Source organism: Macaca thibetana, chromosome X (genome assembly GCF_024542745.1).
Source record: "Macaca thibetana thibetana isolate TM-01 chromosome X, ASM2454274v1, whole genome shotgun sequence".
In the NCBI taxonomy this organism is placed as follows: Eukaryota; Metazoa; Chordata; class Mammalia; order Primates; family Cercopithecidae; genus Macaca; species Macaca thibetana.
In genome coordinates, this window is record NC_065598.1 from 124,838,579 (window position 1) to 124,845,961 (window position 7,383).

Sequence of the window (7,383 nt, forward strand, 5' to 3'; positions counted from 1 at the left end):
TTCCTTTCTGTTTCTGCCAGAATTAACTGCCTTGGGCATTGGGAAGGGGGTTACTGGAGGGAGAGCTGCCACCAGAGTGAGGACAAGGCCACTCGACTTCCAGGCCTTGTTCTCAGCTGCATTCATCCCACCGTCCTTAGTGACTCGGGGTGCCAGGAAACCGCAGGCATGATCCTCACCAAAGATGCAAGAGCCCTAACAGCCTCAAGGCCCCAAGGGTACTGAATAATTGCAGTCATCTAGGGAGCACCTCCACTTGTGCCAGAGCACTTTACATATAGCATCTCATGTAATCCTCACAGTGTCCCCCTGAGATGGGTACCCTCATCAGCCCAGTTTACAGAGGAGGAAACTGAGGGTTGGAGAGGTTGAAGAAGTTGACTAGAAAGTAACAGAGCAGGAGTCTGCCTGACTGCAGAGCCCATGTTCTTAACTCCTATGCTACAATGCTTCTCCAAAGGCCTCATCCAACAAGCATTCAAAAGTCCTGGGCACTTTGGGCAAGCTGACCCTCTGACCTTCTAGAATTTAAACAGCCACGTAAGTGCAGAAACAGCCACACAAGTGCACAAATACCTATGGACAAAGATATTCACAACAGCTGTCTGTAATAGTAAAAAATTGAAAACGACGCAAATGGGAAATTAAATGCTTTATATTTTGTTCATATACCACGCACCCATGACACATGATGTTGTAGAAAAATATTTAATAACATGAGAAAAATCTTTGTGCTTTTTTATTCTTTGATTCTATTTATTTATTTTCCTAGAGACAGGGTTTCACTCTGTTGCCCAGGCTGGAGTGCTGTGGCATGATCATGGCTCACTGCAGCTTCGAACTCCCGGGTTCAAGTGATCCTCCCACCTCAGCTTCCTGAGTTAGCTGGGACTAGAGGCATGCGCCACCACACCCAGCTAATTTTTGTTTAGTTTTTGTAGAAAGTGTGGTTATGTTGCCCAGTTGCCCAGGCTGGTCTCAAACTCCTGGGCTCAAGTGATCTTGCTACCTCAGCCTCCCAAAGTGCTGGGATTACAGGCATTGAGCCACCACACCCAACCTTCTTTAATTTCAAATTTGAAAATTACACAAATAATGTATAAACAGTTTAGTTGTAAAATAAATTTGTGTTATAGCAAGGGGGAAAGCAAATCCTAAAACATTATTAATAGGATGATTCCATTTTTATTTTAGAAAAGGAGAACATATACATAGAATAAAGATTATGAAGATCTGTACTAAATGACTACTACTGGTTATCTTGTGAGGCGCATGGGGTGGGACTAGGGGAGTGAGGGAGAAAAATGCTCACTTTCTACATCCTTGTTTTATTTGCATTTCAAAAGTACTATTTTTATATCTGTGAAAAAAAGGAAACTGCATTTCAATTTTTTAAAAAATAAAACTAAATTAACAAATAAATAGAGCCCACGCCTCTGGCCTCCAATATGGGACAGTAGCAGCAAAACCATTATCCTGCTGCGTTTTGGCACACGGTTCTGGAAAGATGATAGGTGAATAATGGCCAAAGTGCTTAAAATCCATGCATACTAGGGTGCACCTATCAGAGGAGATTCCTAAACCTTTTAAAACCCCTGTGTAATAGCTGTTGCTTTAAGCTGGGGAAAGGAAAAGATCAGAAAGAGAGGAATGCCTGGGAACATGATGTTTGGAAATCCTCTCCTACCCTGGGGAGGCAGCTCAAGAGTGGGAGTATGTCTCAGATATCAGGCCCAGTTTGGCGTACAGGATGATTACAGTCTGGAAGTAGGTAGCTGTGCAAGGACCCCAGGGATCACAGGAGTTTGGAAGGGACAGGTGAGGTGGGGCATCAAGGGAATGTAGAACAGGCCAGGGCCCTAGGGGCAAGAAAGGCAGTGCTGAGCAGGATCACAAGGCCCAAAGCTCCTCCTCCAGACAGGGCTGCTGACATCTCTTGTCCTGCCCCATGCACTTCTAGAAGGTGCCAAGTGGTGCCCTGAACCCAGCAACCAAGGTCTAGGGTGCAAAGAGCTGACTCTTCACAGCTGGAGACCTTACACGCCCACCCCAGCCTGGGATGTCAGCGGCCCAGAGAGCTGTAGCCTCTAGCTCACTCCCCTTGGAAGGGTGGGGACAGGCTTGTCTAAGAGGTTGATGAGGCAAGCTCTTCTTCTGCCCGTGGCCTCTTCAGGGCCTGAGGAGAGCAAGCAGAAGCTTCTCTAGGGTAGTTGAGGCCTAGCACTTAGGAGCTCAGGCCTACCTGAGTTCAAGTCTTGGCTGTGTCACTTCCTAGCTGGGTCACCTTAGACAAGCCACTTAACCTACTTGAGCCTCCGTTTCCACAACAATAATGTAGGAATACTAGTGCTAGCGCCATGGGGCTGTTATGAAGATTTAATGTACTAGGATAAAGTCCTTTGCACACTGTCCAGCACAAAATAAATGCTCAAGGAGTGATAGTGTGTCTGGCTGCCTCGATTTGCTCCATCCTGCTACCTCCATTTCACTCCTTTCAAGGCCCATCTGACCCTTGACCTCCAGTTAGTATAGTGAAGTGACCAAAAGCAAAAGTCTTTGGAGTTCAAATAAAGTGTTTTCAAACTCTTGCTATATCACTTACTAGTTATATGACATTGAGTAAAGTACGTACATATACATTTCTTTTCTGTGGAACAGGAATAATGATCTAATAATACCTACCTCTTGGGGGACATGAGAGAAATCAATCAGATAACTCGTACAAAGTTCCTGGCACATAGTGACATTAAATGGTGGCTATTTGACTTTTTTGTAACCTCCAGGGTACTGAGCTCAAGACTGGGCACAAAGGCCGTGTCACTACATGCTTGTCTGAGGACTGACTGATGTTCAGACCTGTCATATCCCAGAGACCACTGATGTCCAGGCCCCCAGGAGGTGTTGGGATTCAGGGGTAGAGGGTGCCAGCTCTGGTGCCCAGAGAGGCTGGTGATGAAAGAAAGCCCACCTGAGGAGCCTGGGGCAGCCCTGGCTCTGCCCAGTCCACAGCAAGTTGATCAGCCCTGGGCATTAGACTTACTTTAGGCAACTCTCTTGGACTTCTAGGGGCTGCTAGAAAGAAGAGAATAAAGACCAGATTTCAGAAGAAAGAGTTGAGTCTAGCCAGCTCCTCACCAGTTCAGAGTTAGAGCTACCTTCTGCGTCTCCTTCCTGTCAGGAGAAGCAGCTGAAGGCACCGGCACAGCCCAAATGAAGAATGTCCTCTCTCACTTGCTTCCTCTGTATCTCACAACCTCACCTTAGACTACCCCAGCAGGTTCTGATCAGCCCCCCAAAGGCCTCCGCAAATTCCCTCTCCTAAACCCCAAACCCTATGGCACTGTGATCTGATACATGGCACTGAGGCCCCAGCCCCCATGAGTCAGTTTCTCATTTCCTACTCACAGAGCTCCCCGCCCACGGTTGGGCCATGAGAGACCTAGGGCATTAAAACAAAGGCTAAACGAGGTTTCTTACGGGAAAAATAAGCACATCGTCTCAACAAGGCCCAACAAGGCCCTTCCCCCCTCCCAAGTCAGGAAATTCAGGATGAGGTATGAGGTTTCCCACTGGGGAAAAGAAGTGGCTCTCCCACCTCTCCTTCACAATAGAGGCTACCATAGCTTCTCACACAACATTGGCCATATTACAGATTATTCAGCCAACAACACAATCAAGTGGGAAGGAACTGCCTCCCCTCTAGACTCAGCCAAGACTCCTCCTCCAGGAAGGACCTAAATAAATGGAATTCTATAGCACTTGATATGTAGGCTTCACCTTTTCCTATAACTTCACAGTGACCAATATAGCATTTGTATACCATTGCCTCTGGGACCTACCAGGGATAGCGTCAGAAAGAGCCCAGAGCAATGGCCCTCACAAAGGGACAGCCAACTTGACTGTGGGAACTTAGCAAGGCAATTTCCTGACTTTCTGTGCTAAAGAAACCACACCATCAGTTCAACCTAAATGCGGGGGTCTGGAGAGAGACTTGAGAGCATTGAGTTTAAAACAAAAATCCAACAACCAGCCTCATATCAGCCCGACTATATATAGTCAGTCCTCTGTATGCCTAAAATGGAGAGCTTATCAGTAATATCCCAAATGGCAAATAATCCTAAAAATCATTGCTGTTTCTCAACTTACGAGGGTTGGTACTACAATTTCTCCTAAAGTTAACCCTAGCATGCAGTCAATCTTCAACAAGTATTTATTGAATGTTAAATAAATGAAAGCTTCATTTCATTCAAGTGTCATATGCAGTTATTCCAACTCTCTTATCTGTCTACACCTGCTTGACAGAGGACCAATCAGTTATGCCAGAAAGCTCTCTAGACTGGGAGCCAGTACATCTGGGTTCTGGTCTTGGCTCTAACAGTAACTCTCTATGTGACCCTGGGTAAGTTACAGTATTTAATTTGAGGGAAAAAGAGAGAGAGAGAGAGAAGCATAGACTACATGATCAATATGTCCCTTTAAGCTATGTTGTTCAACAGCATCCGTGTTTTATGACAAATAATCATCATGTCTCCTATTTGGGCAGAAAACCCCAACCCTTTTAACAAGTTGGAACAGCTAAACAACTGAAGAAGGGCAAGGGCTGGCAGAAAAGGCAGTGATAAGGCAAACAAGGGAGCATGAAGAAAGTTAAGGACTTGAAATGTCAGGGAGGTAATTCTACTCTGGGTTCCAGAGTTGTAAAGCCACTTCTAAATCAAAGGCCCCTTCATTTCCTGGCCCATGGTGAAGTGTGAGCTCTAAGTTCTAATTTATTAATCAATCAATCAGAAAACCCCTTAAAGCCTGAGGAAAAATAGACAAAAGATTAGGACAATTTACAGAAGAAATACAAATGGTAATAAACATAAGGCAGAGGAGAGGTGCAGAAAGTGTTTAACTTCACTATTAATCAAGTAAATATAAACTAAATAACACTGAGATATAAGTTTACAACTATCAAATTACCATAGGTTCAGGCCAGGCACGGTGGCTCACATCTGTAATCCCAGCACTTTGGGAGGCCGAGGTGGGCAGATCACTTGAGGTCAGGAGTTGGAGACCAGCCTGGCTGACATGGCAAAACCCCATCTCCACTAAAAATATAAAAATTAGCCAGGTGTGGTGGTGCACACCTGTAGTCCCAGCTAATCAGGAGGCTAAGGCAGGAGAATCACTTGAACCCCGGAGGTGGAGAATGCAGTGAGCCAAGATCGTGCTGCTGCACTCCAGCCTGGGTGACAAAGAAGACTCTGTCTCAAAAAAGCTAAAATAAAACTTCGAAAGGTTTAAATGACATGGGTTGATTAGAGTCTTCTCTGATACACTGCTGGCAAAACAAACAGGGACAGTCTTTCAGTAAAGCAATTTGGCCATATTTATCAAGAGCCTTTAAAAGAGCATTCCCTTTGACTCAATAATCCCACTTCTAGGAATCTGTCCTAAAGAAATAATCACAGACACACCCATATTTAAGGAAGTTCATCACAGCATTATTTGTAATAATGAAAAATTAGAAACTCTTAAATGCCTGACATGTACGTGTTATAAAGTCATTAAGAAGTATTTTCAAACAACAACAAAAAAAAGAAGTATTTTCAGCTGGGAGTAGTGGCTCACGCCTGTAATCCCAACACTTTGGGATACCAAGGCAAGCGGATTGCTTGAAGTCAGGAGTTTGAAACCAGCCTGGCAAAATGGTGAAACCCCGTCTCTACAAAAAAAATTAGCCAGCTTTGGTGGCGCGTGCCTGTAGTCCCAGCTACCTGGGAGGCTGAGGCAGGAGGATTGTGTGAGCCTGGGAGGCGGATGTTGCAGTGAGCTGAAATTTGCACCACTGCACTTCAGCATGGATGACAGAGTGAAACCCTGTCTCAAAAAAAAAAAAAAAAAAAAAAAAAAAGTGTTTTCAATATTTTCTAATGATATGGAAAATACTAAGTTAAAAAAGCAGGTTTACGAAACTACATTTACAGTTGAATTCCAGTTATGTTTAAAAAAGCATGTGCACAGAAAAAAAGACTACCAAGAAATCCACTAAAACATTACTGGTGATTATGACATCTTGGTGATTAGGTTATGGGTGATTTTTTCAAATCTTACTATTCTGTACTTCTCCAATTTTCAAAAACGAGCTTTAAATTTTTAAAAAGCACATTAAGGGTGTGAGGGGAGGAGGATGTTTATTTTCTCTCCAAGCTTTCCAAATATTAAGGGTTAGAAAGGAACCCTTGAGATAATGTAGTCCAGCGGTTCTCAAAACTAGCAGCCCTAGCACTCCCTTGGTATATGTCATATTTTGCATGCATCTTTTGCCACCCTGAAATGAACTTCATAGTTAATATGACCTGCTTATGCATATAATTTCAAGAATAGTAACATAATATACTAATTAGACTAAAAAGAAGAAATAGAAAGTAATTTGTAATAGGATATGTATTTCAATATACAGATACCTAAGGCAAGACTATACTAAAGCATATAATAGAGTATGAGGTGCTTCTACCTATATGTAATATCAGTGTGAAAGCAATCTCTATAAATGAAGACTCATACAGGTATGTTATATTGGCAACTTAAATACCCATGAATGGCACTGTCATCAGTGACATGATTTTCAAAAGTTGTGAGCAACTCTTACTTAGTAAAGTTTTGAACAAAATAGAATATCCTCTTCCCCCAATGTACACAGTTGTTGCACTCCTGGAAATTCAGTGTATATATTAAAACTGTAAAAACATTTTGCATTCATTTGTAAAATAATTAGGTCTAGCCAATTATACCAGTCTTTTCCACCTACATTAACATATAGAACATTGAAAGTTTTACTGATGTAGATTTGCAGTTCCCATTGCCCTTTCATATTAATCTCAAACATAAAGTTTATAATGATTCTCTTTTTTTGTGAGCTGGGCTTGCATCCTTTAAAACAAATGATATTCAGAGTTGTAGCCTTTGACATTGTTTCTAAAGCCTACCACCAAGAACAGCAAGAGATTCCTAGAATGTATTCTCCAAACTGACACAAATGCTTTTTGAATTACTGGGAACATGACTCTTCTTTAGTAGCACCAAGGCACGAGAACAAATTATCATTTTTTTAAAACCATTTACTGTGCTCCCTTGGTGATTTTCCCTGGCCTGGTCCCAGCTCAGGAGTATAAAATGAACTGAGCTGGAAGAAAAGGACTAACAGGGCCAGGCCATGGGGAGAGGGAAGGGGGCTGGGTTGCTAGGTTACTACTAGAGCCAATCCAAGTGGTCCCAGAGGGGTACCAGACACAGGACAGGTCCTTCTCTCTGCCCCACTAAGTTGGGGGCCCTCTCAGAGGAAGGGGGTCAAAAGGTGGGGGAGGGAGGCCAATCACTCACACTAGGCACAAGTAA